At 42.3% G+C, this 12572-nt stretch overlaps 1 non-coding gene across 1 annotated transcript; it reads left to right on the forward strand.

The window, feature by feature from the left end:
- Nucleotides 1–8337: 8337 nt before the first annotated feature.
- LOC120295192 lies at nt 8338–8444 on the forward strand. Its single transcript, XR_005552550.1, has one exon. It is a non-coding gene; the product is annotated as a small nucleolar RNA R71 (small nucleolar RNA).
- The last annotated feature ends 4128 nt before the right edge of the window (nt 8445–12572 follow it).

Here is a 12572-nt window from a genome sequence, read left to right on the forward strand (position 1 = left end):
CTTTTTTCTAGCTCCGCCAAGAGGACATTGGTTTGGTCATGTTGAAGATCCACTTGAGCTAGTCTAAGAGCATTTCTAGATTGAGCCACCCTCTCAGACAGATTAGAGAAATAGTCTCTATTAAGTTGCTTAAGACGCCTCTTGAGTGCTTTCAATTTGGTAACCAGCCTGAAGATAGGTACACCATCACCCAGGGCCTCCCACACATGGGTAAGAATATTCTGAAAAGATGGGTGCTCCATCCAAAAATCAAAGAATTTGAAGGGCTTTCTTCGAAGAATTGGCTGGATCACCTTGACCACCATAGGAGAGTGGTCTGAAATACCGGACGGTAAAAAGGAAGCTTCTGAGTAAGAGAAATGCAAGCTCCAAAGAGTGTTAACTAGAACCTGATCGATCTTCCTCACTTTCCGATTAGCCCCTGAAGACATTGACCAAGTAAACCTAAGTCCAACATATCTCAAGTTCTCAAACCCTGCTTGACGCAGACACTAATTAAACTCATCAAAAGAGGGCGGCTAGGCGTTAGAACCCCCTAGCCTATCAGACGGGTCTCTTAAGGCGTTGAAGTCACCCGCCACCATCCAAGGTAAGTCGAAAATACAAGAACTCATCCTGATCAAGTCCACCCAAAGAGGTCTCCGAGAAACAAAAGAATTATGAGCATAGACTACCGAAATACAACAATAGGAACTTGTGGAAATCAGTCTGACTCTTCCATGAATAACCTGATCATTGGAGGATATCACCTCAAAGCAGACTAGTAAAGGGTCCCAGCCGATCCACACCCTGCCCCCCGGAGAAGAATCATAGTTGGCAATCCACGTTCACCCTAATAATAGCACCGATGACAGAGAGCTAAAAAGATATTCCGGGACCTTAGTTTCCAATAACCCAACCAAGCACAGGCCACTGGAGAGCGCCCACTTACGGACCTCGACTCTTCTCAAAGGATCCAAGAGTCCTCTAACATTCCAATATCCGAAATACATCTAAAGTATGTACAAACTATGCTAAACAACGAAGAGCAAAGGGCAGCAAGGCCTCCTGTTCTTCACCTTTCTCCAAGGTTGATCCTACTCGGGCAAAAGAGCTGGAGTCGATTGAGGAGGGTCACTATCTGGAGGCATCTGAACAGAATCCGGGGAGGGCTGAAGCCGAACCGGGTCTAACTCAGCCGAGGTGGGACAGGGGACATTTGCAGCCTGAGGCGGAACATGGATAGCTTATGGCCTGCTCACTACCTGTTCCAACGCAATAGCCGGAGGGGGAATGGGCGTTCTCAGCGGAACCAGAGCTTCCATAACTGGCGAGGGGGAAATGACCGGCTAAGCAGGAGCGATCGAAGTCTGCCTGGCCAAACGACGATTAGCCTGTCTAGTATTCGGGGTGCGCCTAGTTGGGTTTTCCCGGGGAGGAGCTCGGTAGTTATGGCCAAACATGTTGCAATCTAGACACGCAATCGGGAACCATTCATATTCAATGTTAATGGACCGAGAAACACCCTTCAAGGTGACTTTGGCCATCTCAACTCTTGGCTGATTAGCAGTGACCTCAGCACAAATTCTCGCGAAGGAGAGCATCTTCATTTGATCGGTCCTTTGATCAACATATAGCGGCTTCCCCGCCGCACTCGCTATCGCACTCATCGCTGGCACCATCCAACACTCAAGTGGCAAGTTGCGTAGGCGAATCCAAATGGGAATGGCGGATTGGTCTTCTCTCTTAAGGTCCATGAGAGGCTTTCATTGCCGAAGTATTAGTGGCCCTCTAGCAATCGTTATCGGCCCCTCTTCAAGGATCTTTCTCCTAAACTCGGGGTTCGGGATTTAGAGGAAGAGGAATCCTTGATCGTTGGCGAAGATTTCACCAATCTTAGAGCCCCACGTCTTCCTCAATGCTTGCTCCAACAAACCGAAAGGTAGGCTCCTTCTCCCAACCAGATATCCAACCAAGCAATCATGCCACTTCGGATCCATGGCATCGAGAGCTTCATCTGGGAGGTCCACAACAGCTTCTCCATCCACAAAAGTGGGCGGAACAAATGACAAATTAGAGCCTTTCACCGTGACCCGAGCCACATTTGCCTAGGAACGTGCTGGGGCATCATGGTGACCAGTCGGGGGTTGCGCCGGACGCTTGGAGACCGATCTCTTGCGGCTTCTTCCCCTGGATCGGTGCGACCTTGAGGACTGTCCTTGCGGGCCTTTCAGCTTGCTGTTCGGATGAGGATATCCGGAAGAGGTGGCCATATCCACTCCTAACTGAACTGAATGCTGCACATCCCCAAGAGAGGGGAATGGGTGCCCCAAAGGGCCACTAGCCAAAGGCTGGCTAGAAGGAGTGTTTCCGGCAAAACAGATTCAGCAAACATTTCTACAAACACCGGCCTACATTCCACTCTCAACCGAAGGATCTGGCCATCGTGCACTGTGGGATCGACTGCCAAGTTCCAGTCACCCTTACCCAGTCCAGAGAAGCCAGCCAACACCAAAATGCAGCAAAGAAACACACAAAGACAGAAACCCGCACCAAGATAGAATCGAGCGAACCGGTGCAAAGAACTACGAACAGATAAGGGATGAAGGATCGACTGACCTAGACTAAGTTGAGCGACACCCCTAGGCCTGGTGAAAGATCAATCTTGGACAGCAGAACCAGCAGAAAACCAGAAGACCACGAATCCAGAAGCTTGCTGCAGCTGTTCGCGAAGCGCCTCGCGGAGTCCGCAAAAATAAGGAAATCCGAAGCTGTAGGTCACGAAATGAGACGCCGTTCGGAGGGCCAGATAAGGGATCCTATACGACCTCCCTGTCCAAAAATGAGGCCAAAAAACCAACCAGAACCAGTAGAACATGAGAAGAATTCGATTCCAGAGGCTTGCTGTAGAAGCAGTTCGCAGGAGGCCACGAAAACAACGAAATCCAATGCTGTAGGGCACGAAATGAGATTCCGTTGAGAGGGCTAGATAAGGGACCCTATATGACCTCCCTGTCCAAAAATGAGGCCAAAAAAATAACCGGAACCACTCAAACCAACAACAGCCTCAGTAGACAGTCTAAGCAAACGATTTCTGGAAAAAGGCAGATCTCGAATTCTAGCTCTACCCAGCCAAATTCCTTCGATGGGATGGAAGATGATAGTGAGAGGAAGATTTCCTCCAAAAATCAACCCATTCCGACCAGAGGAGCTCTCGTGGGATGAAGAAAACTAGAAGAAAAGCAGTGCCGAAACTGGTAAAAACGAACCAATGCTATTATTGCAGATATCTTTTGATAGAGATCATCCCATCAAAAATTCTTCAGTGGGATGGAAGATGAGGATGAGAGGAAGCTATCCTCCAAAAATCATCCCATTCCGACTGGTAGAACTCTCGGGGGATCCATAAAGCCAAACCAAACCAGTGCAGAAACCGGAAAACAAACTAGGGCTAGGGTTGTGGATATCTTTCAATCTAGACCAGCTCATGGAAATCTCTTCAGTGGAGATGTAGAGGAGAGTGAGAGGGATCGTCCCTCTAAAAATCAGCTCATTCCGATGGCTAGATCTCTGGGAATCACCATTTCAACCGGCTGATGAATAGTAGCTCGAGAAACTAGTTGAGAGAAACATACCGTGAACAGTAACCCGCGAGGTGCAAAAATTGGCGGCTTAATTTGCGTACTCATTTATCTTCTCATTCTGTATATCTTTGTCCCTTAGTCAAATCAGACATGCTTCAAGTGGATCTTTAAAAAAAATTTCCAGAAAAACCTTACTCATCAACTTGTCAACTATCTCAACTTTAAAACAAGAATTATCATTAGATGGATATTTCATTGCTTTAAAAACATTAAATGAAACAAGATCATCTTGAACTCTAAGAATTAACTTCCCTTGTTGTACATCAATAAGAGCTTTTCTTGTTGCTAGAAAAGGTCGACCTAAGATAAGTGGTACCTCAAAATCTTCCTTTATATCAAAAACTATGAAATCTACAGGAAAGATAAATTTGTCAACTTTTACCAAAATATTTTCCACAATACCTCTCGGATATTTAATTGATCAATCAGTCAGCTGAAGTGACATTGTAGTTGCTTTAACCTTGCCCAATCCTAATTTCTTAAAAACTGAATAAGGCATCAGATTAATACTTGCACCTATCTCATAATTCTTTTTCAAAATAAGAATCCCCAATAGTACAAGGAATAGTAAAATTCCTTGGATCTTTTAATTTTGGAGATAATTTGTTTTGTAGGATGGCTGAACACTTCTCATTTAACTTCACAGTTTCATAATCCTCCAATTTCCTTTTGTTTGCCAAAATCTCCTTAAAATTTTTTGCATAACTAGGCATTTGTGCTAAGGCATCTGCAAAAGTAATGTTAATGTGCAATGTTTTAAGTACATCAAGAAATGGGATAAGTACACTAATGGTGCCATAAGTTGTGTACGGTGCTTATTTTGTTGTCAAAAGTTTCCATCGGATCATTTAAGTGCCAAAAAATTTGAAAAATGCTCACTTTGGTGCCAACGCCGATCTGATCAGCTAGAAATCTTATGTGGCCTTTTTTTATTAATTTTTTAAGCCAATGTGGCTCGTCGGAGAGTATAGTCAGCATTTAAACAACAAAACGACGTTGTTTTGTGTCTTTCCCCCAAATTCAAAACCTTAAATGTGGCACCCCAAACCCTTCGCAGGTCACCACCAGCGCCAATGTTACACCTTATTACCTTTCATCCTAGAAGAGGCGTCGTTATTAGTGGACACATTTTTTTTTTAAAATGGTCCCAGCGCGACTCATAATAAAAAGCAAAATAAAACATTACCATCTCTCCTTCCAGCAACCATGATACAAATACACACCACTAATCATCATGATTAAAAGACAAGCCACAACACTTTATTTACATATATTTTCAAAATGGGACTTCTTTTGGGTCGGTACATCAAAAGGAAAAGCCAAGACTCAGCCACATCCGGCCTAAAATCCCAAAAAGAACCCTTGACCCTCTACAACTCGCATGCACAATCCCCATCATCAGTGTCGGCTAACGATCCCCAAAAAGATCCAGCTCCTACTCGTCATGCACGGCCCTCACACCCATCCCAGTGCATCAGGCGATGGCGGCGACAGCATCCCACGCATCACCCCGTCGCGTCGAACATGGACAGATATGAACTCCTGGACAACAGGGCCCCCAGCTAGACCCACGTCATACATAATTAGACAGCGCACTCGAATATACATAAGACCAGGAATAGAAAGACAATCAAATTCCTCGCACTCGACCTCTACGTCTCGGTTGTCCTGTAATACATCTCCATAATTACTGTCTTCGAGATCTAGTCGATTGATGAGGTTATACTTGTTAATTTTGCTTCAAATTCAAGTATGTTGTATTTTAAGATGTCCCCTTGCATGAAGAAATTGAAGAGAGATTCTTAGCGCAAATCAACATGCAACCACGAATCCATCAAGATGTCAGTGAAACTGTTCCAGATCTGAGGTCTCCGTAGAATGAGAGTTTAACCCCTTAAATCTCCATCATTTTCCACCAAATTTTAGTATGTTGTATTTCAAGATGTTATCTACAACTTTCATGAAGAAATTAAAGCCAAAATAGGACTTCAAACATACATGCAAGCTCACACAACATTCTGACTCAAACTGTTCGACTGAAAACAGCCACACCACTCAAGAACAAGCCATCCATACTTCGGTTTTCCTCTCCTAATCACCAAAACTCGACATACATATAACACACACACATGCAAGAGCAGCTAGAGGACTCCAACTTGCCTCTAGACCGGACGGACGACGGCACACGGCGGTGAGCACGGCAGCACACGGCGGACGGACGGCGAGCGACGGCGACTCCCTCCTCGGCTTCTCCTCTCTCTTGGCCGCTCTCCCTCTCTCTCTCACACAATCTCTCTCTCTCTCTCTTTGAGCGAATGGCTAACCGGCCATTCTCTCTCCTCTCTTCCCTTTTTATCCCCCCCTAAAGCTCATCATTAGTAATCATTAGGTTGCCTCCTAATTAGCCAATGCATGCCATCTTCCTTTGTGCCACTTGTCTCATTGCATGTATAATGGGCTTGGGCTTTTGGGCTTGGGCTTGGGCCTCCTTTTGTGGCCGGCGACAGCCCCTCCGTGGGCCTCCATTTGGGCTGGCCATTCGGCCCACTAAGCTTAGGCCAATGGGCCTAAGGCCCAACCAAATAAAAATTAACTTTTCCCCCCCTTTTTTTTTTTTTTTTAAATCTCTTCCATAAATTTTTAAATTTTAATTTCCACATAGCCAAAGTCTTGTGACATTTTTATTTAATTCATAAGGTGCATGGCCAAGCATAAATTATCACTATTAATCTACAATATTTAAAATCTCATGACCATAAGCACAAATCACCTAATCTTAAAAAGACTAATGGCTAAAGCATAAATCATAAGCAAATTTCATTACCCAATTAGAGACTTTAACACACCTTATAACTTGACTTTGAATTTTTGGGATGCCACACTAAATCCCCAAACGACGCCGTTTTGTGTCGTCTTCTTCCCCGAACAAATCCAGCAACACCAATAGCGCCGAACCAGCAACACCAGCAGCGCAGAACCAGCAACACCAGTAATTTTCCAGAAAAGAAACCACGTATTCACCTCTGCCCATCCCCAATCGTTTTTCCCCATTTTCAATCACCTTATCAACCTTTCAAATCCTCGAATCTTAGCCCCACCACCGTCTTTTCCAAAGGAATATCGTTGGGTGCAAGGGAAACGCGAGCTCGAAGAATCTCCAGAAGCACAAGTGATTTGGCCAATGGTAGCTGCAAAGATCTGGAGCGCCACGGAGGTTGTTGGCAAAGCCAGCTATGACGAAGGCGGCGGCCGTGGCCCTGCCATCCCCTCCTTTGCCCTCATCGTCAACACCTCCCTCTATCTCGGGATTTTCTGTTTGTTTTTTTTTCTTTTGTCTTGCTGTGGCAAGCATCTATGATGGAGGTCGAGGGATGGCGGCTGAGCGAAGGTGGCCAAGGGACGGTGGTCGAGGGACGACGGCCGAGTGACGGTGGCCGAGGGACGGCGACCGAGCGATGGCGGACGAGCAATGGCGGACAAAAAAACTCTAATTTCAATCTCCAAATAAAATATAATAAAAAAATGGCATTGTTTTTGTGAGGCTATCCACGTAGGACGGCAAAATGACGTCATTTTCTTAAGGAAGACGGAAAACAATGTCTTTTAAAAGGCTTCTTGATTATTTTTTTTTAAATATAAAAGCTACGTAATTATTTTGGTCGGAATCTGTCGTCGGTGGCACCAAAGTGATTGTTTTTCCTTCGATTTGGCACTTAAGTGATCTGGCGAAAACATTTGGCACCAAAGTGAGCGTTGTACACAACTTATGGCACCATTAGTGTACTTATCCCTAAAAAAATTTAGAAAATTGCTTATCTATTTTGTGCTGCTAGAGTTGCTAAGGGAATGGAATTGGTGGCACATATGGCTTGGGATTATTAGGAAAAAGTTTGCTCTTGCTTGTCTCCTTTGATTGTTTATTGATCACATCTTCATTGTCTTTGAAAATCTCCTCTTTGACATATTCTTCTCCCACTACCACTTCTCAGGGTCATAGCCTTTATGTTTTCAATTGGATTTTTCTTTGTGTTTCTCGGCAAAGAACCCTGTTGTCTCCCTAACATCATGCTTGTTAATTGACCCACTTGCATCTTCAGATTTCTTATTGAAGCCTCTTGGTTTTGAAATCTCACATATGTGCTTTTGATGAAGTCATGAGTTGTATTAGCAAGTTTGGTGACTATATCTTCTAAATTTGACTTTGTCTATCGTGATTGTTTGAATCTAGGTGGTCTCGTCATATTCTGATTATTCCATGAAAATTTTGAATGATTGCACCATCCCGTATTGTACGCGTTGGAGTAGGGATTATTTTGTGACTTGTTAAAATTCCCAACAAAGTTAGAATTTTCACTAGAATGTTTACAGTATTACCTACTTGACACTCTATGCTAACATGTACTCCACCACAAAAATCACATGTCAAATTCCAAATTTTCATGGTTGAAATACTCATATTATCTAGCTTTTTGTTGAGTGCTTTAAATTGTGCAACAATTACAGCAAAAGCATCTACTTCATGAACTCTGCTAGCTTTTCGCATTGGTAGTCTCTCAGTAGGCCATTGATAACTATTGGATGCCATCTCCTCTAATAGATTGTAGGCTTCTTCGGGTATTTTATCATTTAAAGTTCCCCTATAGCTGCATCATTTATAGAATGAAGATTTGTACTAGAGCCACTATAAAAAGTTTGTACATGCATCCATACGGGTAGTCCATAATGTGGGCATCTCCTACGAAATTTTTTGAATCTTTCCCATACTTCATATAATGATTCATTATCCGTCTGCATAAAATTAGTTATATCGTTACACATCTTCCCAGACTTTGCAGGTGGAAAGAACTTACTAAGAAATTTCTGAGCCATATCAATCTATGTAGTGATTGATTCTGTAGGAAGAGAAGAAAGCCGACTCTTAGCTTTGTCTCTAAGAGAGAATGGAAATAATCTCAATCTAATAGCATCATCTGTAACTCCATTATATTTAACGGTGTCACAGATTTCAAGAAAAGCATTGATGTGAGCATTTGGATCATCACTTGGTAGCCCACTGAATTGCATTGATTGTTGAAGCATTTGATGTGACACCCCTCTACACGGCCCCCGATCCGCTAGGGTCGCCACAGATTACTTACTTTTCACTTGTCCTAATAACATGCCACTTTGATACCATTTCAATTGTAGTGGGTCCATACAACTTGGGAGTTTACATCCTTTAGATTGGTCCCAGCACAATTCATAAAACGGAAGCATACTCATCATCTCCCTAACCCTTATTTAAACCAAAAAAATACAATGCCATACACACCGACTACAACATTTCATATATATATTAGGGCCGAATCACTCTTATTTACATAACTAAGATGAATTTCACAAGTCAGTTCAACAAAAGGCCAAGACTTTAAGTAAGCTTGGCTAAACCCAAAAAGAACTCGACTATACATCAAACATATACACTAATCCATCAGCTAGTGTCGGCCATCCGAAAAAGTGTCAACCTCCACCAGTCACACGCTCCTATCACACCCATCCTAGTGCATCGGCCGGTGGCAACGGCAGCATCCCCATCATCCTCCCATCTCGATGAACAAGGACAAACAGAAACTCTTGTACTACGGGGCCATCGGGTAGGCCCACATCATACATAACCAAAACACGGACTCGGATGAACACCAAACCAAAAACACCAACGCAGGGGTGCTCCGTGCACTCGACCTCTACATCAGACGGTAAGCCATAAAATGTACCACACGTGACAGGTGCTAGAGGTATTGCTCAACCTGAAATGTTTGTCCCCAAAGGGGTGAGTAAAACCACTTAGCAATAAAGATCCATCAAACTACACAATGCAACAAGCAAGACAATCAAGATATCACAAGTAAAGCACATATCATCCATGCTATCGAGCATAAATCACCATGGGGTCGTGCATATATTGCCATGCAGTCATGCATATCTCACCATGCCATCATGCATATACCACCATACAGTTATGCTTGTATTTCCATGAGGTTCATCCCATGCCATATGCACATACATATGCATGATTCATATCATGCATGCAATCATGTATACATCCCCATGAGATCCATTCAAGCCTTCATGATCGCATTCTCGATATCAAATAGCATCAATTTACTTTCATAAGCAGATCAGGCATCGTGCCACATGCACACACCCATGCGCATGAATCAATTCATTTTTTTTCAAAAGGATCTCATCATTTTTCTTTCATGGACCAATGTTTACATCCCTCAATGTATCGCTCACACCCAACCTGGCATCGCGAGGAACCTCTAGTACACACCTCTGGGCCTCCGGCACAAACCTCCGGGCATCTCGCACCTTATCTAGCATCATGAGGAATCCCCCTTGGCACAAACCTCCAGGGCTTCCAGGATTACATACCAACATACCACCAGGTATCCCCCTGGAATTACGTACCGTATACCACCAGGCATCTCAAAACTCCCGAAGACCCTCCGGCACAAACCTCCAGGCATCCATCACACACACTTCGGGCATCCCGACACTCCTGGGGCATCATCTGCTCACACCTCCGATGGTATCATTATTATCACGATTTATAATCACATATATGTCTCATTTTCAACATGGCATTTGATACAACAATTTGAAAGGTCTAAACCAGCTTTTTGATGTCATGTAATATGCCAAATGTTACCATATATGTAGTGCACATAACACCCACGATATCATATTTCATAAAGCAGTTCATTGATTTTTGAAAATAGAACCAATTTTCGGGTAAAACAGAATGTACCTCTTTAGTAAAAATTCTTGGAAAATTAGTAAAAAATCTCAATAAATTCTGAAAATTTAACATGATGTAAAAAAAGATCGAGAGGAAGATATTTTGTGGAGAACACCATGTCAATAAATTTTCACATCAATCACATAGATCCATACATCACAGCAAAAGAAATTCTAGCACAACTTTTGCACAGTTTCGGAAATAATTTCGATTAAACCCTTAAATGAACTCAGAAAATTCTGAGATTTTAATATGTTATATATATGATCTAAAGGTAAAAGTCTCATGAAGAAATCTAGGTCTAATTCCTTCTGTATTAAAATATATGACTATTACAACTCACCCTAACCCTCGGCTAAATCTACAGATTTAATCTCTTTCAAAGAAAATCATTTCCTTGATCAATATTGGTCCGTTTATTCTCAAATTTCAGTATGTTTCTCCTCAAGATGTCTTTTACAACTCTTATCAAGAACACGAGATCGAATTCGGACTGGATAATTTTCACAAAATTCACCGAATCACAATAAACCAACATAATAGTTTCCAAATCTATTTTCTTCAAAGGAAAATCATTTCACCAATCAATACTTGTCTGTTTCATCTCAATTTTTAGTATGTTAATTTTCAAGAAGTCCTCTACAACTTTCATCAAGAAGTCAAAGTGAGATTCCCACTAGAAAATTTCATGCAGCTCACGAAATCACCAAATGTCGGACTGTTTCTACATGCAACAACTCACTTGGAACAGTACCACCATTCATTCGAGTTTCCAGCATTCAACATCACAGCTCAAGCATTTTCAGCATTCAAAATCACAACCACAGCAAGCAAAGGGTAGACCAATGGACTCTACTTGCCTCTAATCCAAAGAGAATCATAGCAAACAAGAACGGCGAGGCAAGGCTGCTTGACGGCGGGACTAGGCGGCACGCATGGTAGCAACGGGCCTCCTTCTTCCTTTCTCTCTTTCTCTCTTTCTCTCTTCCTCTCCTTCTCTCGCACGGCAACTCTCTCTCTCTCTCTCTCTCTCTCTCTCTCTACTCCTCGCTCACTCTGCCCAATCTCCCTCTCTTCTCTTCCCTTTTAGCAATGATTAGCAATCATTTGATTGCATGCAAATACCACTTGGCTAATCCTCTTAGCCACTTGGCATTTTTCCCATGCAGGTTGATGGGCCTTCCTTAGGCCGGGCCTCTCCCTCCATTCGATCGACAGTAGCCCTCCCTTTGGGCTTTGCGGGCCAGGCCTTAGTGGCCGAACGGTGGGGCTAGTCTTGGGCTTAAGAAAATCAACCCATTCTTCTCTAATTTTTCCCATTTAATCATCACCTAATTACCAATTCATATGGCCATAATATTAAGTAACATAATTCAATAAAATCCAACCTATAAAATGCATGGCCAAGAATAAAATTTTCCTATCAATTTATTATCCATTAAAAAGCTCGGCCTTAATCTTATTGCAAATCATAGATCTAATGGCTACAATATAATTTGATGGTGCTTCCATCACCTATCCATGGTTCATAGCACATCTAGGGATTGTCATGAGACTCTAGGATGCTGCATTTGAATGAGTGATGGCTTAATCGCAAAGTCGTTTGCTTGAATTGCAGGTCTTCTGATATTTGATGTGGTACCTTGAATTGTTGGTGCAACATAATCTCTTAAGAGTCTACGTGGATTTTCATTCTCACCGTTTGCCATCTTCTTGGCGTGATTTCTCTTTCTCTCAATCGACTTTTGAATGTATGCTCAATTTTTGGATCAAGCTCAGTAAATTTCCCTTGTTGGCTACATGTCATAAACCGATGTACACCCTAAAAAATAAAACAAAATGAAAGCTAGATTAAACTTAGAATTATTTAATATCAATATTAATTAGTATTAAACAAATGATCCTTGGCAATGGTGCCAAAATGTTGTCCGTAAAATTCTAAACGCAAATGAACATGTTGAATAGTAATATAATGATAAGAAAGAGTATCGTCCCATAAAGATTGATGATTAATAAACTAATTAAATACTAAAATAGATTAATTGTAAAATTTATCAAACAAATCAAAATATAATTGAGAATAAATTAAAAACAAAATTTGGAGAATAAATGCAGTAAATCAATTAGATAAATATGTTAGCGCATCCGATTTCACCATAACCACTAGA

Source organism: Eucalyptus grandis, chromosome 6, assembly GCF_016545825.1.
Source record: "Eucalyptus grandis isolate ANBG69807.140 chromosome 6, ASM1654582v1, whole genome shotgun sequence".
NCBI classification, from domain to species: domain Eukaryota; kingdom Viridiplantae; phylum Streptophyta; class Magnoliopsida; order Myrtales; family Myrtaceae; genus Eucalyptus; species Eucalyptus grandis.